We start from the raw sequence: 26302 nt of genomic DNA, 5'->3' as shown, positions 1-26302 counted from the left end.
GCAGCATCAAAGAATTCAAACGTTCATCCCCCATTGTTGTACGCAAATCGTTGAAAACAAATTTCAATTTACTAAAAGAACGTTCACATGAAGCTGACGTGACAGGAGCAGTCATTATGTAATGAACAATTTTGTATGCAGAAGGAATGACCTTTCTCAATTTGTACACTACTATAGAAATGTCATCGAAAGATTTACACTCTTTACATGAATCAAAAAGAATTTGTGTTTCAGCAAAAATACAATCTAGATCTTCACTGAAGAACTTAGGTTCCAATTGCGCAACAAATTGTATAGATTCTATTGTAATATTTCTTCTGTTAGCTGGAATCCTGAACATCTCTTGAATGCGTTTGAAGGTTGACATAGTTTCTTGCAAATTATCTTGAATACAATTTGTGAAATTTTCGAGGACAATTTTGAATTTTTTTTCTATAAAATGTCTGGAAATCAAAATTACAAGCAGTTGCTGGATTATCGTCATATTTCTTCGAAGCACGGCGTGTTCTGTGGTGTTTCGAAAAGTCATTTTCAGGGTTGATCTGACACTTTTCAGCAAATGCAACTGAACTCGCTAGCAATGCGTTAATTTGTGAATCGTCATTCATTTGTTGGAATGACGCTGATGTGCTTTCAATCAGCAATAATGCGTCAATGACGTTCAATTTCTCGGCTTCCAAACTTTCTGTCAAATTTTTTACTTTAAACATTACATTTTTACAAAAACATAACTAGCTAATAAAATCAAAATCCAGAATTTTTTTAAGCAGACCAGAAGCTAATGTACGTGTATTGTTATCAAAATTTTCTGAATCTTTTTGAATGACTTCCAAAGCGTTAACAATACCTTCGAAAGAAATCCACACAGCTTTTACTGTTTCAGCCCGAGCAGTCCATCGTGTTATTGACAGGTTTTTCAGTTGCAATGCATTCTCAATATCATTTAATTCTTTTCGCAAACTAAGAAAACGTTTCGTACTTCCAGAAAAAAAAACGTACAGTGTTTCTAAAACGTTAAAGAATCCTTTAATCAAAACACTTGCATTGCATGATGTTTCAACAAATATGTTGATCCGATGAGCATGACATGGTATATAAGGGATAGTTTTCTCACATTTTTCTGACAATTTTCGCTGGGTTCCTTTATACTTGCCAGACATGTTTTTTGCAAAATCGTAGGACTGGAAAACAATTTTTTTGATCGAAATCCCCATTGAATCAAGAGCTTCTACAAATTTTTTTGGCCAACTCTTCGCCCGATTTTTTTTATATATATATTATTATATTGCACATATAAAAGTAAATTAGGAGATAACCGACTTTTGAAAGAATGGCGATCGACAGTAAATTCATTCTTCGAACTTAAAAAAAAATATATTCAACCCCTGTTATTCGAACATTGTAGTGTTTTAATAATCCTCGTGGAAATTACGAAAAGATGTCTTTTTAAGCTTGCTTCCGCAATTATAGAGCTACATATTTATTGCGTTTTACTGAAGTTAGAATTTTCATAAATGCCGGCTAGTGAATTCGCAATGGATATGACGTAAAAGTTAATGTGCAATAATATATTTTGATGAAAATCTTAAAAATATTCAATAAGTTTTGACAACAAATTTCCGGGTACTTGGCAACTCTTACTGGAATTGCCGAAAGGAACTTTCAAATTTTCAGTTATGATATTAAAACGGCCGAAAATGCCGACTCGTTCATAGATGGGGGGGTGTCAGAAAAAAATGTAAACAAACAAATTTTTTTAAAGCAATGAATCTAATTTCATCTGAAAATCGACTTAACAAATGAAAAAAATGCATCCATTATTTCTATTATATGGAAAATATTAAAAAAGCCGTCTTTTTATTTCAAAATACTATATGACAATCTTTTCTTTTGATAAATATTAAGCGATGTGAATTCTTGAATGACAATAACAGCTGTTTTTTGATCTTTCTAACGGCAGTGAGAACTCTGTTGGGTTATGAAATCCTTAAATATAATCTAATCTTTTAAATTTTCGGTCTGAACATGGTACTAGACGCTCTTTACAGGATTACATACTCGATTTACTTTGTCCACAATATGGTCGCATATGTTGCTGCCACCCTCTTTTATTTATAATTAGATACATATTAAATCTAAAGATTTATAATGTTGCCAGAATATATTTACATATATATAAAGCTGCCACAGTTCGACTATCCCGACTTATAATCGTCCCGATTACGCTTTCATTAGAGAGACTATGGTCTAACCTAGGTTTCACATTTGCTATTTTCCATATTCCTTCATATTTCTCTATGTAAATACTTGTCATTCAGAAGTATTTTGCAAACTCTATGGTGACCCTTGAACTTGGGGCATTCCTTTTACATACACCTGGAGTACTTATATAATTTTTTACCATAACATAATCCCCTTCCATATACTTTCTTTGCGTCCGGTGTTTATCTTTCAGTAATTTATTATAATTTTGAGACTTTGAAATATTTTCTGCTGCCTTATCCCTAATTTCTGCTAAGTTACGCTTATTTTTGTTTAAAACATTTTCTTTTAGTCTTTCTCTAAGAAAGTCAACGACAGTTCCCCTTTGTAAAATTTTTGAAAAGTAGTTCGCTTAGAGTTGTGCTTATACATACTACGTTGCATTGTATTGTTTAAAGCATACTCTATGTCTGGTAAAAATTTTTCTAAGCTAAAAGTAGAGCAACCGCTGGTTAGTTTTGCTATCATTGGTGCAAGACTACGATTGACGCGCCCCACCTCTCCATTAGCTTGTAGCGATCCAGTCGCAATTTTGACATGTTTTACGTTATTTGTTTCTAAAAAATTTCAAAATCTTTTGATGTGAACGCACTGCCCCGATCAGATAACAATATCCTTGGACGATTGTAATTACTAAAATACGGTTCTAAACAGCTCGGGACCTCCCTCGTGCCTGCTGAACACATCGCATATAACTTAACAAATTTAGTCAACCCATTTATAACCAAAAATAATATTTTTATTATTGCACTGAAAGCTTTGTCATTTCCCATATGACCCATTTCATCGTGATACTTTCTAAATAATTGTTCTTCCATCTCAATTGGTATATAAAATAATATATTTTGGCCGTTTTTTCTACAAGCTAAGCCATTACGCATTTCAGAAACAGCATTTTTCCTATTTTTCAACTCTCCCCGGATCCCTATAATTTTTCTTTCCCGATTTTGGCAAATTGACAGATTTTGCTCAAACGTGTTTTCTTCAAGAACTAGGATATTTGAAGTGCGACTAAGTGCGCCCAAATGAAGCATTCTGTTCCCGTTACGATGTTCGAGAACATATTGAACAAGTGCCCATCTGGCTATCCTCAGATTTATTTCCTTCTTATTTAAAGTGTGAGTGTATTGCAATCAGTGATTATCTTAAACTTTGATCCTTGCAGATATACCCTAAATCTCCGAAGTGCATAAATAATTGCAAGTGTTTTCAGCTCAAAGCTGTGGTATTTAGATTCGGGATCGCTTGTATGTTTCGAAAAATAAAAGACTGGTTGAAATTTGTCGTCGTTTTTTTTGTTGTAATAATATTGCACCTAATTCCTGTGAGCTTGCATCGCAATGCAGCTCTGTATCATCGCTTGAATCGTAAATCGCTAAGATAGAAGACCCAATTCATTTATTTTTAAGTTTCTCAAAAGACTGTAACTCATCTTCTCCAAATGTAAATTTAACGTTTTTTTTAGTTTGTATAGAGGCTGAGCTTCTCGTGAAAAATTCTTAACGAATCTTCGAAAGTATGAACATAAGCCCAAAAAACTATGTACAGATTTTGTGTTTCTGGGCATAGGAAAGTTCACTATAACTTCTACATTCTTTTTATTCGATCGAATACCTTTACTCGAAACGTTATATCCTAAATAGCGTATTTCTGCCTCCATAAAATGGAATTTGTCTAATCTCAATTCTAATTTGTTTTGTACTAACTTATCTAAAACTTTCTGTAAAATGTACTATAGCTATCGCGATATCGTCTAAATAAATAGCAAGTTTCTCTGCTCGAATTAGATCATCGAAAAAGTGCTTAAAACCGCTGAAAAGATGAAGGGGTATTTTTCAGACCGAAATGCATTTTCAAAAACTCGTACTGTCGCAAAAGAAGTGTATTTAATCGATTCTTCAACCATGTCTACGTCATAGAACGCATTAAGTCATCTAAAACAACCTTAACTTTTTGTTTTTCACTGTATGACAGTCTTCTCGGAGGGCAATTAAAGGTTTTTCTGTACTCAGCAATAGCTTCATCTCACATCTATTTTTGGCGTATCGAGACGCTCACAACACATATAAGTGTAAGTTATTAAGTACAGTTTTCATTGATCTATTACACTCTTCATCAAATGTATTATTTCCGACTTTGAAATTCGAATCTTCCATATTAGATTCTAATTTTAAATTATATTTACTTAAAAAGTGTCTTCTTAAAATGATTGGATAAGTCATCGTTTCATTTGTTTCAACTAACATTGTTAATTCAATACTTATGTTTATTTCACCATATTTTAAGAGTACATTATTTTTTCTGTTTATTAATACATCTGATATGAACTGTTGGCGAACAAAACTAATATGGCTTCCCGTATCCATTAGCGATTGTAATAAAGTTTTTAACTAAATTTGGAATTAATAAATAAATAATTTAAAAATCTTACAAAATCATCGTCTTCCGTCAATGCTTTACAGTGCGGCTCTTCCTTTGAGAACAATTTCTGTACATATGTACATGGCAAGCACCATGCTCTCGTTTGGGGTTTCGGCATACATTTGCTAAAAGTCCAAGGAGTTACAATTGAAGCATCTCGCGATCTCCGCTGCCTGTTGTCCATTACTCGACTACACATGTCGATTAACTGCTGTCATTTTCTTTGGTATATACCATGGCAATTGAATATTTCGAAATGCTTCTGACAATTCATATTTGTTATTCATTTTAGCTTGCGAATGTAAAGTGTTATCCGGAATACCGTGGTTTCAAAATTTTTCTTTAGCATCAAATTGTTGTTTTTTCTTCAAAGAGAGAGCTCATTTCCATTAAAAACTTATCAATAAGCATTGCAATCAAATCACAAAAATTTAGCGCATTACCTTTTAATTTATTTGCAATTAGCGCTCTTATGTTGTTATCATCAAGTTGGTAAACACTCTGAATATTTTTTAGTTGTGCTTGCCATAATTTAAAGCATTCACCACTACCAGGAAAGTCAGAAATATGCTCGTTCACATCGGCGAACTTTTGCTTGTTGGAAATGTTTCTTGTTTCATCATCACTATTTCTCAACTGTTCTTTTTCACTCTTTAGAAGTTCGTTTTCCATTTGCTTTAGTTCTCATTCACGCTTCAACCATTGTTAAATTCACCACACTTGTCGGTAATGTTTGTACTGCTCCTTCGTTGATTTCCTCAGGAATCGTGACTTGTTTATAGTCAGCGTCAGCGTCAACCGTCGAATTTCGACGAAGCCCCTCAGAAATTTGTTGTAGGCGAACAATTAGTTCGGCTTTATTACTTGTTGTTTTATGCCCGAGCAAACGCAAACTAAACCAATGCTCACTTGGCAACATTTTGGGTACAATACATTATATTGGACGTTCTTTAAATGATTACGCACTCGTTTTACTTTGTCCACAATATGGTCGCATATGTTGCTGCCACTCTATTTTATTTATAATTAGATACATAATGAATTTACAGACTCATAATATTGCCAGAATATATAATTTACATATTTATAAAGCTGCCACACTTATAATTTTTATTTATAGTTAGTTTTTAATTTTTATTATAGTTAGAGTTATAGGTCACCCAGAACCCAACGCGTGGAGGTGGCTGCTCTTCGGGTTCTTCCCAAGCCTAACCCAACCAACCAGGCATATGACAGGCTTGTTTTAGTCTGAATCTGTGTCAAATTTATTGATAAAATCAGATTTTGTACTAAACTTTGGCACTTGTTGCCTAGATTTCAGTGTAGAGCGTATAAAACGATCACGAGATTGGGGGCCAATAACTTTAGAAGATGCCTCTGTCACCAGTTTAACCTCTGTCACCATACCTCTGCAGTGTCTCCCGACAGCCCTTTTATGAGTTATTCGTTAGAAACTGAACAAAGAACTGGTGGAACAGTCAAGGTAATAGTCTTCCAGTTAATCATATCGTAATAATTATTAGCTTTGAAATTCAGCTTTGGCACTTTATTACATCTAACCCTTCCATTTACAGTGTCAGACTCTGCTTCTCTGGCTGCCAGAAGACGGTCAAGGGCCAACTTTCTGACTTATATCCGTTCGTCAGTCATCATACTAAGGAGAATGTTTTCTGGAAGAGCAAAGAAAGCATTCTGTTGAATGGATGAATCGACAACCTTGCGCCGTTTAGCAGGTAAGTATCTTGATCTTTGAGTTGCAGCATAGAGATGGCGCGAGCCATCTTTGATTGAACTGTTGAATCTTATTGAGAACCACAAAGGTGAGTAAACTGTAAGTATGTACTTGACCAAAATCTTTATTTCCTTTGTTGGTTTGTCAGTAGAAATGTATAATCTCAGAATTCTATTTGCACAGGTGAGCCAGCGAGATTTGCACATGTTACCTGGATGCATCGACGCTAAACCTGAGGAACATTGACCGGAATAACAGCTTCTGATATTTTATAGGATAAGCTTGGTCTGTGCTAAGTTGGGTCGAATTAATAACTTCAGAAGGTAATTGGCAGGATGAAAACTTTCAAATTTGACAACAGGCAACTTCTCACAATCAGGGAGCAGTTTACCTATGTCGCCAGAGAATGTATTTGGACTCTTTGAGACACCATCTATGTGTTCGAAAAGAGCACGAAATGGAAGTTCGTTGAAATGTAGAAGACAAACAACCCACTCTAATGGCATACCTATTCTTTCTTCTAGTTTCCGAATGATTTCACCTTTCCAACCTGTGTTCGTGTTGGTGCCATCAGCATCGACAACTTCTAAATGTTCCACATCAACTGAATTGTCTTGTAAATGTTGCCATATAGCTTGCGTCTCATCCCCAGCTAACCCGGAAGGTAGTATGTATGTTCCTCTTTGACAGTGTCGCGGTAGTACTTTTCACCTTCGCTGACTTGTGTAAGTGTAGTGTCTTTGCGGCCGTCAAAATACAGCCCATATACAGAGTCAATACTTTCGGTGTTTTGGAGCTTAACTCCAACACTTTTTTTTCCCAACTAATCTTGCATTTGTCAGTGACAAAGCTAGCCTGATCATTTGTTATCAAACCTGCTTTTTTGGCATCCAGAAAAGCAGATAAAACAATCAAGGCCGCTGCTCTATCACTTACTCCAAATCTTTGGGCAGCTAAAGCAGTGTGTTCTAATATTAGTGTGTTTTGTTTGGTTTTAGAGGATGGAAGAGAAAATTCATCATCAGCATCGTTTTTGGAAGAATCCATGTGCGACGCACCTACATTGTTGTCGTCTGTATGAGAGTCTGGCTGATCTGAATGGTCACGTGTTCTAGCTGATACTTTTCTGGTAAGTGCTGATGTTAAATGATGTTTTGAAAGCTTTTCTTTACGTTCATTTTTCTTTGTAATCTTGTTTGTTTCAGATATATATACACTTCCAATGCGATCAATTCGTCTGGTTCTCTGGTCCAAGAGAAATGGTTGTTCATTGATAGGAACTTTCCTTTCCTTTGGACAAGTGCAAGAAGAAAAATAAACGCATTTACAAACAGCGATGTCAAATAATTTTCCGACAGAAAAGACAAAGTCATTTTTTTAGAGCTCAAACCTATTGGGTTCCTTAAAAACATTTGTTTAAGAGTCAGAAATTTCTTATGGTATGTGGTGAGCATTTGTACAACTCTGGTGTGTGGAACTATCGGAATAGATGACCTTTTGAAAGTATTTTCAAACTTTTTTGCAACTATTTCTGTAACCTCTTTACTCCTAGGTTCATAGTTGTCGCCTCGGAGTCGCCCTATACGAAATCTTTCAAACTGATAACACAAAAGAACATCCTTGTAAGTAGGTAAATGGGACTCAGAGAGATTGTAAGGATATATGCCAACACAGGACATTTCTGTCTAAATTTAAATTTAGATAGAGACATTTTGAGCTCTGTGTTCTCTTGAGAGAATATAAGTGATAGCACTCGGCGAAATCAACGACAAGAATGAAGGAACCCGAGGAAAAAATATTTATGTGGAGACCAGTCCGAACGTGTCGTATGGCGCAGGGAAATGAATGTAAGTGATAGAACTCGGCGAAATCACCGACAAGAGTGAAGGAACTCGATGAAAAAATATTTGTGTGGAGACTTATCCGAACGTGTCCTTTGGCGTAGGTGAATGAATGTGAGTGATAGCACTCGGCGAAATCAACGTCAAGAAGTGTGGCCGCAAGCCGATCATGATCACATATGTATACCATTTCGGTAGCAAATTACGTGACAAATAACTTTTGTTTATACATTTTGCCATGAGATGCGTATTTCAGGCGCTAGGTAGACAATTTCACGATTTCAGGCGAATTTCCGAAATTTTAAGGCCGAAGTTGGGGTTGAAGATGCAATCCGATCTCAAAACAAAAAGTTGCATTGGAATCATGAAGTACTAAGGCAACTTTTCCGCACTATTAGAAATCCCGAATCGAAAAAAGTCCGGAATCGACCCACCCTAGTATACATTAGTCTCTCTAGCATTTCTGAAAGGCGCTTATGATGACAAAATCATAAAATAGCACCACAAAATTTTAATAAAATGTTGAAAAAATATAAATATTATAATAAATAATACATACCACAATATATGGCCTAACGGGGCAAATAAGTGTCTCTGTGAGAAAACAAAAACAAAGTGAAAAGAAAAAGTAGCCTATAGAGATTTAACAAATTATTATAAACGGACGCGGCACGATTCCGATTACTTTGGCGGAGGGGTTAAAAAACCGAATTTCCGTATAAATGGGGTATGTGCGGATAGGGGAGCTTCTCCAGAGAAGAAATATCCAAAAATAATAAAAAAATAACTTTTATTTTTTAAAATATTCACGATTAAAAGTTCAAAAATTTGCACTAATAACACATGGAATTTCTCTGTATATTTAAATATACACTCTAAACATTGAAATACGTTCACATTTCACTTTTGTTTTGGTATATTTTACCTAAATTTATTAATTTAAAAATCACTTAGCTCACTCATCGTTGAAAAGGTTAGATTGTTTACAATTATTAGGAAAACAAGCCTTGCCACATCCTAACAGCAAATATGTAGGATTTTTAACAATTTTTTTTTGTTTGCTTTTTCACGTGATACTTTTTTCTATATTAACTATAAAAAAAATCTTTCCACATATGTATATGTGTAATATGTGATTTATGTGACTGAAGTACTTTTGCGTTGTACTCCTTTCTGCGTTAAAATAAAAAAAATATATTGAGTTTCGTTATAAAGTGGTTATATTTTTTGGTTATCTTGCACTGTTGGAAAAAAATTTGAGTTTTCGTTATAAAATGGTTAAATTTTGGTTATAATATCTGTCAGCGCTTTCCATTTATTATTGAATATACGTTTTTTTGTATATTAGGTGACAATATATTTTATAATATTACTATATAATATTACTTACTTGTTTATTAAATTAAATAAAGAACATATCCACATGAATGGATAGAGGAATTTTTGAGAAAAAAGTCATTTCAGCGAATTTTCTTATTATCACATGGCAGCGCTCCATTTCGTCGTAATTTTTAGCACACACATGATGTTCACTATGAGTGTACAATGTAACTTTTAAAATCAATATTTCTTCGGTAAAAAGATTGTAGAATGTGGATTTATTTAAAAGTTTATAGTTTAATTTAATTAATTTGAAATAAAAAATGTGAGTAAAGTGTGTTTAATGTGGCGAAATAGCTTGTTGAAATGTTCGAATTTTGGGAATTTTTGAACTTCAAGGTCGAATATCTCGTAAACTAAGCGTTTGCGGTACCTATAACCCCATATATTTTTTAATCAGAGAGGACTTCCTCTTTCCAACGGTACCTTCAAATCGCGGCGCCAAAGAAATCGGAATTGTGCCACGGACGCGGAGTCAACTGAATTACAAAAATAAAATCAGTAAAACGCAAATCGGGCGCAATTTAATAACCACTTACAAAAACTGCCACCTAAAACACAAAAGGCAGGAGATAACAACAGCAAGCAACAACTGGGTAGGACGTCACCAAACCCGGAAGAAAGAAAAAATATATGGGAAATTTGGAAAGAAGGAGCGAAAAAAATTATTGGTATACTCAAATACCGTTGGCGGAAAATTAAATTAAATTTAAAAATTTACTCTCAAGCAAATATAAACAACACGTAAACCCTCTGACATACATTAATTGAAATTGGCATTTCATAGTTACTAATATATGTATGTATAAGACAAGGTGCATACCATAGTAAACAGGACTTTTGGAATCTAGCGCCCCCTGATGGCGCCATCTATATGTCGACTAGTGCGTTAGAATCTGCTCCCCACCATTTGTAATTTTTGTGAATTTCATGACATTTAAGTGATTGAAAGTGAAGTTATTGCGTTTTATGTATGTATGTGTCATCGGTGTGAAAATAAATTTCGAACAAAGAACCAACATTTTAAAATTGGTAAAACTTTCACCGAAACGTTTCAATTGATGAAACAAGTTCGCCGTTTCCGGCCCGAATATCGCGAAGATTAATGCGCCGCCTCATCGATCGACGCTTGTGACCGATTAGTTGACCAAAAAGCACATTTTCACCAATAACCACTCCTAGTATTCACCTGATATGACACCGTGCGACTTCTTCGTTTTCGGAAAAAGCATTTGCATATGAAAGGAAAGCGTTATGCAAACGTAGAGGCCGTTCAAAAGACTTGCACCGGCATACTGGCAACGAGCGAAAACACTCGTTCGACATGCTTTTGGACCGTGCAAAAAGCTACATTGAAGCACAAGGAGACTATTTTGAATAAAATAAATTGATTTTGCCGAAAAAAACATTTGTTCTTTTTTTTAAAGTCCTGATTACTTTGGAAAGGTCCCTGTATATGTAATTTTACTTTTTGCGCTCTTATCGGACTGCTGTTAAATACGCGCATACATATACAATATATATGCATTTAGCAGTTCCTCAGCATGGAAGATGGAGTCACGTGTAGAAGTTCACGCAAGTAAGGAAAGTTCTCTGATCGCCATTCACTTGGGAGTGGCCAGAAATGATTATTTTACATATGGCTCAAGCAGCTCGCGACTTCCGGTCTTTGACCAAGTATCCTCTGGTTAGCCTAACAACATCCGTTTGAAGGCGAACGAAATAAGGATTACTAATTGAGGACATGCACCTGGAATGTCCGGTCCTTTAATTGGGATGGTGCTGCTGTCCAGCTGGTTGATGTCCTCGTGAAAATAAAGGCTGACATCACCGCCGTCCAAGAAATGCGATGAACCGGACAAGGACAGAGACGAGTAAGTCCTTGTGGCTTTTACTACAGTGGAGCGCAAGATTGGTGTGAGATTCGTGGTGGGAGAGAGACTCCGCCGCCGAGTACTATCATTCTCTTCGGTGAATGAGCGTCTAACCACAATCCGCAGCAAAGCGGGGTTCTTCAACATATCGCTTATTTGCGCCCACGCCTCGAAGGAAGAGAAGGACGATATGACCAAAGATGATGATAAGCGCTTGGAGCGCACTTATGTGGGCTGCCCTCGCCACGATGCCAAAATCGTGCTTGGCGACTTTAACGCCAGGGTGGGCAAAGAAAGTATCTTTGGCACTACGGTCAGTAAATTCAGCTTCCACGACGAAACATCCCCAAATGGGTTGAGGCTGATCGAGTTCGTTGGGGCCTGAAATATGGTTTCTGTAGTACTAGATTCCAGTACAAGAAAATGTTTCAAGCTACCTGGCTGTCTCCGGATCAAAAAGCCACCAACCAGAGCGATATGTTGTGATAGATGGAAGAGTGTTTTAGACGTGCGTGCGCTCCTAAGATCGACTCGGACCACTATCTTGTTGCAGAATAGGTTTGCACCCGCCTCTGTGTAGCAAATATCGCACGTCAACAGACACAAGGAAGGTTCGACGTCGGGAAGCTACAATCATAATAGACGGCCGAACGATTTTCTACTCGGCTTGCACTTCTGCTCTCTGAGAGCACTCGTCAACAACTCGGAGCGGAGAGAAAACAGACTACCTGCCTCGCAACGTTGCAATCAACCACAACACGTTCGGAATGGGATAGTTACCGAGAGTTGAAAAGGGAACCGAGACGGATTTCCAGGCAGAAAAAGAAAAGGGCCGAAACGCTAGAGCATGAAGAGCTTAATAAGCTGGCCAACAAGGGTAATGTTCGAAAATTCAACGAAAAAATGCGACGGCTTACCGGAGGTTTCAAGACCGGAGCATACTTTAGTAGAACCCAGCCAACACTTCTCGAGTCTGCTGAATGGCACTGAACGTACAATGCCATGAGAATGCGAACCCGATTCCCCAATCGATGACGATGGAGCAGACGTTCCATTGCCCGAACATGTAGAAATTCGAAGCAATTACCCGTCTGAAGAACAACAAAGCGGCGGGGGCCAATGGATTGCCGGCCGAGCTATTCAAACACCGAGGCGAAGAACTGATAAGGAGCATGCATTAGCTTCTTTGTAAAATATGGTCGGACGAAAGCATGCCCAGCGTTGGGAATTTAAGTGTGCTATGCCCAATCCACAAAAAGGGAGACCCCACAATCTGCGCCAACTACGGTGGGATAAGCCTCCTCAACATCGTATATAAGATTCTTTCGAGCGTATTGTGTGAAAGATTAAAGCCCACCGCCAACAAACTGATTGGACCTTATCAGTGTGTCTGTAGACCTGGAAAATCAGCAACCGACCAGATATTCACCATGTGCCAAATCTTGGAAAAGACCCGTGAAAGGAGAGTCGACACACACCACCTTTTCGTCGATTTCAAAGCTGCTTTCGAGAGCACGAAATGGAGCTGCCTTTATGCCGCGATGTCTGAATTTGGTATCCCCGCAAAACTAATACGGCTGTGTAAACTGACGTTGAGCAACACCAAAACAACTACCGTGGGATAAGCCTCCTCAACATCGGGTAAAAGGATCTATCGAGCGTACTGTGTGAAAGATTAAAGCCCACCATCATCAAACTGATTGGACCTTATCAGTGTGACTTTATACCTCGCAAATCAATAACCGACCAAATATTCACCATGCGCCAAATCTTGGAAAAGACCCGTGAAAGGAGAATCGACACACACTACCTCTTTGTTGATTTCAAAGCTGCTTTCAACAGCACGAAAATGAGCTTCCTTTGTGCCGCGATGTCTGAATTTGGTATCCCCGCAAAAAAAATACGGCTGTGTAAACTAACGTTGAGCAACACCAAAAGCTCCGTCAGAATCGGTGTGCGGGGGTTCTGTTAGGTGCGTTCTTTCCTAGGTCGGAGGTGCAGGTACCTCAAGCACAAGAGTTGCCTGTCCCTCCAATAGATGATGGGGAGTTGGGGTACGCCTTTGGCCTGGTTAGGTCTAAAGGGTCCTCAGGTTTTGATGGTTTGAACAGAGAGATGTGTAAAAGCTTATGGAAGTTCATTCCGGAATACCTGGAGGCCATTTATTATAAGTGCGTCTGGGAGGGATACTTTCCTCGCGAGTGGAAAAGTGCTAGGGTTGTTCCTCGCCTGAAGTCCCCCGATAAGTTCAGGAGCGATCCTCGATCTTATCGGGGCATCTGTCTCCTTCCAGTACTTGGAAAAGTGCTGGAAAGAGTCATGGTGTTACGGCTTCAGGAGCTAACGAGGGGTATGTGGTCGGATAGGCAGTTTAGGTTCAGGAAAGGACGCAGTATAGAGGATGCGTGGTTCTATGTTCAGAATGTCGTTAGAGAGAATGTCAACAAGTATGTCCTTGGTATATTTGTTGACTTCAAGGGGGCGTTTGACTACCTAAGCTGTGATCGAATGGTGCAACGGCTGGAGGAGCTTGGCTGTCCGGAAATTACTCTTTGGCGGAGTTATTTCTCGGACAGAAAGGCCTCTCTTGTCGGCATGAATGAGGGTGTGGAGATTGGAGTGGGTCGTGACTGCCCGCAGCGTTCCATCTGTGGTCCATATATTTGGAACCTTATGATGGATACTCTGCTTGGGCAGCTCGAGCCACTCTGTAAGTGTTGTGCGTATGCGGACGACCTTCTTCTTATGGTTGTAGGTCGCTCGAGGTCTGAACTAGAGCGGGCGGGAGGAGATCTCTCAGAGATCGTTAATTCTTGGGGTTTAGGTGTGGGAGTGCACATATCGAGAGAAACAACGGTGACAATGCTGCCTAAGGGCAGATTGTCAGCGGTTCGTCCACCGATTGTCCGTGTGAATGGGGTCAGCATCAGATATGTGACGCAAGTCAAATATCTGGGACTGACCATGAGTGAAAGGATGTGTTTAACTCCACACTAGGCGAATGTGAAGGAGCGACTGTAGGCAAAATACGACGGATTTTGAGGATCGATTGGGGTCTCGGACGTCGTGCGGTCCGCACCATATATCGTGGCTTGTTTGTGGCCTGTGCCACTTAATGAGCCCCTGTATGTGGGACGCAGCCACGACTGTCTGGGGGACTCAAAAACTCCTCTCAATCCAGCGTTGCATGATGCTTGCTTGTTTGCCTGTATGTCGCACCGTCTCAACGGATGCGATGCAGGTCTTGTTAGGTGCACCCGTCTTGACCTGATTGTCATTCAGCGTGCTGTTGCATTCAGGTTAAGAAGGTTCTTAAGTGTGTCATTGCTGCGGAATAACTGGATTTCCGACGATGATGTTGAGAGAGAGGGATATCTAGGGAGCAAGAATCTCCTAGATGATAGGGTTAGGTGTAGGTGGCAAGAACGTTGGGACAATAGTCCTAACGGCCGAGTGACGTACGAGTACATTCGGGACGTGGGGTTCGTTGAGGATAACCCAGACTTCAGATTTTGTCTGAGTCTGGGTTTCCTGCTTACGGAGCATGGGCCTCTGAATGCACTTTTGCATCAGAGGCACCTTTCGGATACGTCGGGGTATTTTTGTGGGGCGGGGTTAGAAAATTGGTCGCATTTAATTGCGGAGTGCCCGATGTACTCGGACATTAGGGATTTGGGTGGTATGGGGATTAGCTGGACTGATGGACGATTAGGTGTTAGTAGTGTGATCTCCACTAGTCGGAATACCGAACAGTTAGGGTCGTTTGCGCATGAGTTATTTAAGCGGCGAAGGCGGTTAGCTGGAATTAGGGTTTAGTTTTTTATTTGATTGGTGTGTGTATGTGATGTATGTATGGGGTCCAACCCCTGGCCACCAGTCCAGAGCCGTATGGAAGCTCAACTGGTAGTAGTTTCGGCTACGAGGTCTGACCGGAGACTTAACTCCTGGTACCACGGGGAACCAGGAGCCCTTGGAGGTAACTCCAACCTGCTCATGCGGACTGGCCCCTCGGGGAGTATCGTGGTGATTGTGGTTAAAACCCAAATCGTGGGAAGAACTGACTTTGTCAGTTGAATGTGGAGTTGCATTGCATCCGGGTGCCGGACCCAAAGCACGGCAGAGGTTTCAGATGGGCCTCGAACCCTACCAAGGTGGTTAGTGTGTCCATTCCACACTGCCAATTGGTACTGAAAATGCTTAGCATTCTCAGGGCGCTGATCAACGCATCGATTTGATCCGCTGTGCTTTTGAGCGCCGTGGAGCAAGGCTATCGTCAGCAGGTGACCACGTAAAACACACCGGACGTTTACTCAGACTCATAAATCGGTTTAGCTTGGCAACATGTAGCTAGTGCAGATCATGCGACACGAGGGTTCAAACCATTTCAACTCACCAGCAGAACACTCTACTGTCGATAGTGATATGGTCTTCTTAGGGAAATTCGAGTAATAGCGTATATGATAAAAATTAGCAAACGACTCCAAAAAAACTTAAAAGAATACCAAAGTATTCTGTTCTATATCAAGTCTTTCAAGTTGCAAAGAAGTACAGGCTCCGGCACTCGAAGTGTAGTGACCAATTAAAAAAGCCATAAATTCGGTTTGCAAATTACTTTTATTTATTTTGAAGTACAAAATGTGTGAAAATAATCATAAATTCACCACCTTTTGCCTTGACTATGGCCTTGAGACGGTCAAAAAACGAAACGCAAGCTGCCCGAATGTGACTTGCCGGTATTTTGGACCACTCTCGGACAATGGCTTTCTTTAGCATCTCGACACTGGTGTATTTTTTACTTCGGACTTTGCTCTCCAAAATGGCCCAGAGAGAATAATTAATTGGATTTGCATCTGGTGATTTCGAGAGCCATTGTGTGGTCGTAATGAAGTTTGGAACGTTGTTTTTCAGCCATTCTTGGTTCACTCGCGCTTTGAGATACGTAATGAAGTTCGGAACGTTATTTTTCAGCCATTCTTGATTCACTCGCGCTTTGTGAGACGGTCTTGTTGAAACGTCCATGGTTTGCGACATCTACGGCTTCAAAGCAGCCTCCAGAACACTTTCCCGATAATATGTCGCATTTAATTTGACGCCAGGCTCAATGAAAGCAATTGGAGAGCGCTCATCTGCGGTGACAGCGGCCCAAACCATTATTTGTGGCGAGTGCAGCTTCCTGGTGGCCAACCGACGACTTAGATTCTCGTAAGAACGGTCGGTCAAGTAAACCCTATCGTTTTGAGAGTTTACGAATTGCTCAATTGGAAACATTTTTTCGTCAAAAAACACAAAGTTCGGAATTTGACTGCTTTTGGCCAAGCGAAGTAACTACTTCGCTCTCTCAAGTCTTACTTGTTGCCGCTTCGGTGTGAGATCATGGGCCTTTTGGAACTTGTAAGGCTTGACCTTGAGCTCATTTTTCAATATGCGTCGGATGCTGCGGTCGGATATTTTCAGTTCTTTAGCCATTTGATTGGCACTTCGTCGTGGATTTCGCTCAAGTCGCTTCTTCACTTTCCGAACCATCTCACGTGACGTTGCAGTATTTTGATGACCACCTCCATGGCGTTTTGCGATGCTACCAGTGTCGTTGTAACGAGTGATGGTGCGATGAACAAAAACTTTATTCACATTAAGGTGTTTGAGCTCACGAGCAATTGCTCACCAAATTTATAAACAGCTGATTCCGACAGCTGCGCGAACGGTCTGAAGCTGCACTTCGAGTGCCGGACCCTGTACCTTCAAGTACATAAGGCTCGTTAGTTTTATAGGGTATAGGCCGAGTTTTCACTCGAAGTTAGAAAATCTTTATATTGGGTATATGGGGGCTGAGGGAAGTATTTGACATAGAGACAAACCATTATAAAGACGGATTATGCCATAATTTCAGTTATTTATATATCACAAATTGACCGACATTTTCCATCAAAAGTCAATTATAGGTATATAGATCTAAATATTCGGAACCTTGGGGCGTAAACAGTTTTTATTGGATATGAACAATTTTTGATCATAAGATGGCACACACTAAATACATTATTCGTGCAAAGTTTTATCCCGTCATATTAATTTCTTCTTGATTTGTGTATTGGAAACTGAAAGAATCAAGTGGAATTTAAAGTTGTGCTTTATGGGAAGTAGGCGTGGTTGAAGTCCGATTCACACTGTGACATAAGAATGCCACATTCTAAATTTCGGTTGGTCGGATCCTAAGATATGGTATTTCACCAAAAAAGTGACCGGCTCCCATAAAGCTCTCTCATACCATTTCGGTGGTAAAATTTAATGTTTCTGGCGTTTTTAGTTTTTGATTTATCACGCTTTTAGCAGTTAGCTGAGAATTGTCTTAAGGGAATTTTGCTTATATAGCTGAAGTGGTCTAGATATGTACATACTTGGAACCTGATTTAAACTGATTGAACCGCACTTTATTTATTGTCCATCGATTTTGCTTATAGTACCAAAATCAAAAATAGACATACCTCAGGAACTTCAAAATAGATGCATGAGATTCGTTTTAAATGAAAGGATTGATGCATTTATATTAAACATGTTATGTATAAAACAAGTAATATGTTATCATACAATGAACATTATTTTTAACATAAGATGTGGTAATGAACCGGAAAACTTAACAAATAATGTAGAGTATTTAAACGAATTGCACAACATTAATACAAGAAAAATAAATCTTAAGCTACCATTATTTAGAACTGAAATAGATAAGCAAAATCTATTTTATAAAGGTTTTAAATATTTCGATTAATTACCGAACGAAATAAAAAATTGTGCTGATGTAGCTGTTTTCAAAAAATAAATAAATATAATAAGTACAATTTTTTTAACAAGATGTCTTAGTGAAATTCGGCACAAATTATTGCCCAAAGTAACACTATAATATCTGAACAAACTTTTCAGATCGCACCACTGTAGTATACAGCTGTCATACAAACTGACCAATCAAAATCGATTTCTAGTATGGCAACTATTTTGTTTGTGAAGGGTCATCGAGCTTTGATGGACCCGAAGTTAACGACTTTTTTGTTTTACAATCAATTCTTCATAATAACGGCTCTTACACAAAATAGTCGAATAAAATATAACAATAATATAATGTTTGGAACTCGGACAAATGAAGAAAGTCGAATATGACGATTTTGATAAAACGATCCAATACTCATTATTTACTACACCATACTATCATTAAACCCAACTCCATAACCATTAAATTTCGGGTGTTATTTAACCAAAAGTTTAAATGATATCTTACAAATCAAGCCTACTTTACAGAAAGACTTACTCATCTTAATTACAAAATGGCCACTCTTCCAATTAATTTTTGATGATACCGTTTAACAAATTTATCCCCAAAACCTTGTAGATGATAATCATATTTGATTCCAAATGATCCACTTCTGAAAGTCCCCTGAGGACATAATAGCATATTTCTAACTGCAAAGGGTTACGTTAGGTATTAATTTTGTGTCACACTTAGTGATCTGAACCTTCATTAAGTTAGTCGGTAATATTCAAGAAGCCCACCAATAACCATCTGTAGATGGCACCTTTGCGGCTAAACTAAGTTAATTGCTGCACACTAAAAACGAAGTGAATATTTGTTAGCTAAATATAAAAATAAAATACTTTAAGCGCAACTGAAAAGTTTTCGTTGACCTTCAAAAAAGTTTTATATACATCCGTGCAAGCTGTAACTTGAGTAAAAAATGAGATATCATAATAATTTTGTACGCGTGTTCCTTGGTAGAAAGTAAAAACGAGGGCCATAATAGTGGTCATTAAAAAGATACTTATAAAATGCCATAACTAAACAATAAACTATCATACTACACTCTAATTTGGTAAAATAGGCACCTAAATTATTTGAAAAATATGTTACGAAGTGTGTTGTTACTCAAAAAATGAGTTCTAATTTATGGTTTTCGAAAGAATTATGTAAATTAAAAAATAGAAAATCTCGTGCTTTTAAACTTTTTAAAAAAACTGGTTTAGTTTCTAAATATTCAAAATATTCTAAATTGCGCTGACAATTTGCTGACCTTAACAAAATATGTTATAATAATTATATAAATAAAGTAAAAAAGAATATTATACGTAATCCAAAATTGTTTTATGGTTTCGTCAACTCCAAACACAGGATTTCTAATTTTCTGTCCGCTATGAAATATAAGTCTAGTATGTCCAGTGACAATCACACCATTTCTAATATGTTCGCTGAATTCTTTAGGTCCAATTACTCTCCAAAATCTCCAAAAAATGTTCCGCATCAGCACAAGTTATGTCGGATTTCTGTCATTAATGCACCTACCATTTCCGAAGCAGACGTCTTAAATCAGTTAAATATGTTAGAACAATCATACAATTATGGCCCAGATATGATTCCTTCATGCTTTCTTAAGAAATGTGCCAAATATATGTATATACCAACCCCTAACAAAACTATATTTATCTCTTATGCAAGGCTTATTTTCATCCATATGGAAAAAGTCATTTATAATTCCTTTGCATAAGAATGGATTTAGGTCATCTATTGAAAACTATAGGGGAATAGCAAAGTTGTCTGCAATACCTAAACTTTTTGAAGCAATTATAACTGACGACATAACCTTCCGGATCTCTCCACAAATTTCTTGTTCTCAGCACGGTTTTCGTAAAGGGAAATCTACCATAACTAATTTGCTTGAATTTGTATCACATGTATCAACGGGCTTTAGGGAGAATACGAGTAAGAATAATGATGTTATATACACAGATTTTAGTAAAGCTTTTGATAAAGTCAACCATTCAATTCTTTTGAATAAACCTGATCTTCTTGGTTTTCAACAAATATTTCTAAAATGGGTTGCTTCTTATCTTAGTTACAGAATTCAACAAGTCATATTTAAAGCTACTTTTTCTGATATAATCAATGTTCCTTCAGGCGTTCCTCAAAGTACCCATCTTGGTCCCATTCTGTTCTTTTTATTTATTAACGACATATCATTTGTTGTTAAGTTTTCAAAAGTTTTATTATATGCTGACTATGTAAAACTTTTTAAAACGTATACTTCAAACGGTGAAAGATGTCAGTTGCAAACAGACTTAAACAACCTAGTTTCTTGGTGTGATAGAAATGACATGCCATTGAGCCTTAAAAAATGTAAAACGATGTGCTTTTCACGTAGAGCTGTAGACCCTACCTCATACGCAATACAAAACTTTAGGTTGGAGCAAGTGTACAGTTTTGTTGATCTGGGAGTAACTATGGACCCCAAACTCAATTTTAATCTTCACGCATCTTCCACGGTTTTTAAAGCTAAAGGCGCTCTTAGTCTTAGTTGGTCTAAAGAATTTAGAGATCCGCTTACCACAAAAATTCTTTTTACATATCTGGTGAGGCCTATATTGGAGTATGCTTCTGTGGTTTGGAACCCTAGTTACCAAGTCCATTCTGATAAGTTAGAGTCCGTTCAAAACAATTTTTACTTTTTGCCTTAAATCATTTGCATTGGGATTGCAGTTTAAATCTTCCCCCTTACATTAACCGTTTAAAACTAATAAATCTCCCGACACTCGCTAGTCGTAGGGAGATGCTTGGTATAATATTTCTTGTAAAACTCATGAATGGGTCAGTCTGTAGCCCATCCTTCTTTTCTGATATAATTTTAACGTTCCCGCTCGCTATTCCAGGCAGTTTTGACCCTTACTTTTAAAATTTTGTAGAACAAATTTTGAGTTAAACGTACCATTCCGCCGTATATGTCATGATTTCAATTCTCATTCTAGCACATTTGATCTAACAAACTCACTCTTTACCATTAAAAAAATTATTCTTAACTCTTAACAAGTAACATTTAAAAATTATAAACTTTAATCTAATTCTTAATTTCGGCTGTTGAAATTTTTGTTTCTGTAGCTGAGCAGCTTAAGATCGCAACGCTTAAAACTCTCTTGCCTTTTATGACTCGGCTAATCCCGCTCGTTCGCGGATTGCGCCCCTCACGTCGGTTGGGCAGGAGGAGGGTAATCGTTGGGTGTTATTATTATTAAGTGGTAACAATTAGGAAAAATTATTTATAAAAAAAAATAAAAACCACTAAAAGCGCTAAAAGCGCTAAAAATCAATAACTAAATGATTGATTTAATTTAACATTCAGGACGGCACCAAAAAGGATTCATAGGTGTTTTAAATGAATACGGCTATGTCGGGATCTACTTGATTGATTTCAACCAAATTCGGTACGTCACTGATCTAAGAGAACAAGGATTAAATGTTCCGAGTGTCGTAAACAAACTCATGTGGAGAGCCTTAAAGATGTTTCTAGACACTTTTGAATACAACGAAGCTGTCAAGAAAATTTATGAAATCACTCTGCTGGTGGAGGAAAAATAAAGACTTACTTAAAAGTCCTGAGAATTTATTTATTCTAATTTTATTTTGATATTTTCATTGTTTACATACTATTTTAGGAAACTACCTTAAACAACTAAACATATGTGTATGTGTATGTGTATATGTTTGTATGTTTTGCAGCATATTATATATGCTGCTTGATATGGGGTTTTTTCAAATGTACAATTCAATACATGTGTGTTTGTGTGTAATGTTATCTGAACTGTAAATTTATGACTTGTGTCCCATGCATTTTTATTATTATTCGATGCGTATTGCAAATAGATATTTATTTTGAATAGTATTTCGGCTTTGCTGAAACCAAATAAGTAAGCATGTTCAATGATATTTGAACATTTTGCCGAAGGAAAGAAATGATTATTTAAAATTAGTGGACTGTATATTTTAATACTTAAACTAAATTTTCTTAAATTTAGTCCTCTTTTTGTGTTTGTAATATCGGTGCTTCCATTCCTTGATTTTTGTGCCCGAAATGGCTGCAGCCATTGGTTTGCATTTACTTCGTCTAACACAAGCACCACGTTGAGGTCCTTTCCTTTTGGTTGTGTGTTCAGAATCATTCCAATCATCTTCCGCTTGGTTTTGCATTTTAGCAGTTTCTCGAGCTATACTTGTTGGCTGCTTTCCATAGTTTAAAAAATCTTTTCCTTTTTTGTTCTTTTTCGGCAATTGTGTTGGTTTCTTCATAACCTGAACCTCATCTTCCTTCAGAAAATATCTTCAAATTTGTGCAGTAATATACAAATAATATCAACAACCCGCATCGAACAGAGACGAGTGATCTCACTTTTTCCGAGGTTGTGAAAAGTACATAATTCGAAAGTGATGAACGCAAAAAATGTTGACCTATTGATTCGCATTCTATAGATGTTAAATAAACATGAAAAAATCAATTTCGATCTCTACGGCCGTTTATATAACCTCGTGGAAATTAAAGTAAAACAAAATCTAAGGTATGAATGGTGTTGTAAGGGTTATGACATGGAACTCTAATGGTTTATTGTAACACCAAGAAGATGTTCAAATTATTTTGGAAAAAGGGAAAATAAATATGAAGTATCCTCCTTATAATTGCATTTAAAAATTGCTAATATTTGGTTAAATGAACCGAGGAGTCAATTCACCGATTCTCGACATTTTATGATATTTAAATAATATTTTGAACTTAAAATGAAAAAAAAAACTTAATTACAAAAACAATATAATGCACTTTTATTTAGAGAACTTTGTTAAAAAAATAAATTTAAGGAACAATATCTATTTACATTGTTATATTTTTGCAACACTTGCATTCACTTATTTAGAGACCGTTGCTTGTATTTTTTGAATGTTAATTGAAGAAGTCTGAAATTTGCTTTTTAATTGTTCAATCAACGTGATTTAACAAGCGATTCCATATTTTCTTATTCTCACGAAAATTTGCTTTCTAAATAAAAAGTTTCTAGGCTGTATTTTAAAGAGTTGTATATGTATAGTTAGAATTAAAAAAAAAATATTATTATTTTTTATTTAATTTTCTTAATGTACATGTATTTAAGAATACACACATTTCGTTTCCCTGAATATTTTCGAAGTTACACGCAAATTTGGAAAGGCGTTTCAGAGTGATTGGAAGAACAAGACCAAATCTTAAACGAGCTTTCCTCAAAATGGTATTTTCAAAGTCGGTGACCAACATTACATACTTTTTACTAATTATACCAGTGGTTCCCAAACTTATTTTGTCTACTGCGCACTTTGAGAATAAATATTTTTTTAGCGCCCCCATTATTTCACCTATTTAAAAACCACTAGTAACTTATAGTAACTTCAAATTAAATAAATTAATTATTGTGACCTAGATATGTATATTAACGGAGAATTCTAAACGAAACTTTTACTATAACCCGCAACTTGAAACCTGAGCGCAGTAGGTAACATACAACGGCGCGTAGGTCTCAAGTTAACTCTTACGGGCTCCATCTGCCAATAAGAATGATTATTGAAACACAACTTTATAGTATTAAAACAGATAATCTTTTATTAAAAATAAAACTAAAATAATCCATCCTTATATAAAAACTAATGTGAAGGATGTGTGAAGGATGAATCTGATGCTGTTTAATACGTTTGTTAATATCAGGTTCCAATTTACTGAAGAACAGTCGCAAGTCGCCACGTTCGGTAACAAGCAACACTAAATCTACGTTCACACAAATATGACGATAGGAATGCTATCAAGAATCGTTGAACGATTGACCACAATCCAGGGTACAATTCAGGGATCGGTTTTTGTAGCCAAAATTCTTGGTAACCATTTTTGAACTAGATTTCTATTTCCTCGTTTGTTGTCAATTCTATAAGTTCTTCTTCCAGCTGAGGTGACATTGCTTTGTTGACATTTGAAAACGGATCCAACACCCAGTCTGGTATTTCCAAGTTCAAAATCGTTCGGTAAAGTCAGGTCGTGGTATCGTTCGGTAGAGTCAATGTGGAGGTTTTCCAAATGTTGGCAGTAGGCAAACAATTCGTCGTTACTGCATGACACTGATAAATTCGGAAAATTGTGAAACTCACGTCTGCCCAGATTCTTTTTGTGTAGAAGCAGTTTGGCTGCGAAAACATCAACGACGTTTTTTTGTTTTAAATAAATTTAGTTTATAACCTTGCAGTTGGAGATTCATGTCGTTGAACAATTTATACAGATCTGTCATGTAAGCTATATCATTCTTTGATGTTATGATCTTGTCTTGCAATTCTGTATCTTTAGTTTCCAAGAACTCTATAACAGAGTCAAACAGGTTGTAAAATCTAGTCAGACAATTGCCTCTTGATAGCCAAACTTCAGTATGAAACAACAAACGGTTGAAATCCTCGTCATTAGTAACACAAAGCTGATGAAATAATCTATCATTCAAAGAGCTTTGCGGATTTTATTGACTTCTTTGATGACATATTGAAGTGATTGAAATAGTTTTTCACTTTAGTTTCTAGCAACTTAATGTTGTCTATGAATAACGCAATGTACACCACGGACATCTGGAATTTTATGAAGCCTTTATGGCACCCTGTCATAGCCGGAGCGCCATCAGTAGCAACTGAAATAATATTTTTCAAAGGAATCTCTTTCTCATCGCAAAACTTTTCCAATATATTGAATATGGTTTCGCCTTTTGTACCGGTCTCTGAATTTCTAGCAAATAATAGTTCATCACAGATTTTTTCATCTTTAATAAAACTCACGTAAGACAACAACAATGCTTCATTAGGGGGCTCATCGACCTGAATTGAGAATTTGCTTGTCCTCAGGTGATCGCACAATGATTCTTCAATGTTTTTAGCCATTTCATCAATTCGTCTTTGCAGAGAATTATTACTCAAAGGAATTTTTCGGATAATATCTGCGGCCGGTTTATGAAGCACGGTAGTTATTACTTCATTTATTGCTGGCAATATTAACTCTTCTGCGACGTTGTGTGGTTTGCCTTTTTGAGCAATTAACAAAGAGATATTGTACGAAGCTCGAAGTCCGCCGTCATCTTGCTTAGCAGCCGCCGAAAATAGTTTTGCTACACTTGGCTGAGTATTATGCTTCTTCTCTAGGTCTGGAAAATATGCTACATTCTTGTCTCTCTTATCTGGATACATTTTATTCAAATGATCTTGCAGTCTTGAAGGCTTCATTACTTTATTCGAAAATGTTTTAGACATAGAAGACACAAAGGCGAGGATGGGTTTGTGGGATTTTCAATGAATCCGAATTTAATGTATTCCGCACAGTATTGGCGTCTCTTCTTTTTTACTTCCGACATTGTTTTGCTTTTAGAAATTCGTTTAACTTCGCGAGTAGTGTAAAGGAGGCGTAAGTAATGCTCATCTATTGCGCGAGTTAATTTTTACATAAAGTAAAAATGAGTCAAAAGAATATATTTTGAGCTGCACCGAAATGTGTACTCTTTATTTATACTCTTAAGACTAACTTATTACATGGTTCTTACTTCTATTTATACTAACTAATATGTTTACTTATTACTAATTGATAGTATGTTTAGATACAGATTATATTATTTGTTTAGGTTTGTTTACATATATGTTGCTTGCTTAGATACAATTGCTTTGTTTTAAGATAAGGTTGTTGTGGTATTCAAACTCAATGTTGTTTTCATACTTGTTTGTTTAGGATTGTTTGTTGTAGCGATAGTGCATTTCAGTTGTTCCAACTCAAGGTTGTTTCTGTATTCTGTTTACTGAAACAAAGGGTTGTTTTGGTGTTTGTTACTATTATAAAGAATACATTCCTCAACTCGCGCAAAAGCACAAATGAAAATAAAATAAATATTACAATAACAATGTTTATATAGGAATGCTTAAGCAGCACCCACCGACAGGAATAAAACAAACATGC

The 26302-nt window shown here is 37.0% G+C and overlaps 1 protein-coding gene across 2 annotated transcripts in view; it reads right to left on the bottom strand.

The window, feature by feature from the left end:
• The window catches only part of LOC126763902 (uncharacterized), a 289923-nt gene that overhangs the window by 1884 nt on the left and 261737 nt on the right, over window positions 1-26302 (bottom strand). The window lies entirely within an intron of this gene.

The sequence above is a fragment of the Bactrocera neohumeralis genome, unplaced genomic scaffold (assembly GCF_024586455.1).
Source record: "Bactrocera neohumeralis isolate Rockhampton unplaced genomic scaffold, APGP_CSIRO_Bneo_wtdbg2-racon-allhic-juicebox.fasta_v2 cluster09, whole genome shotgun sequence".
Taxonomy (NCBI): Eukaryota; Metazoa; Arthropoda; class Insecta; order Diptera; family Tephritidae; genus Bactrocera; species Bactrocera neohumeralis.
This window is presented reverse-complemented; position numbering and strand designations above follow the sequence as displayed.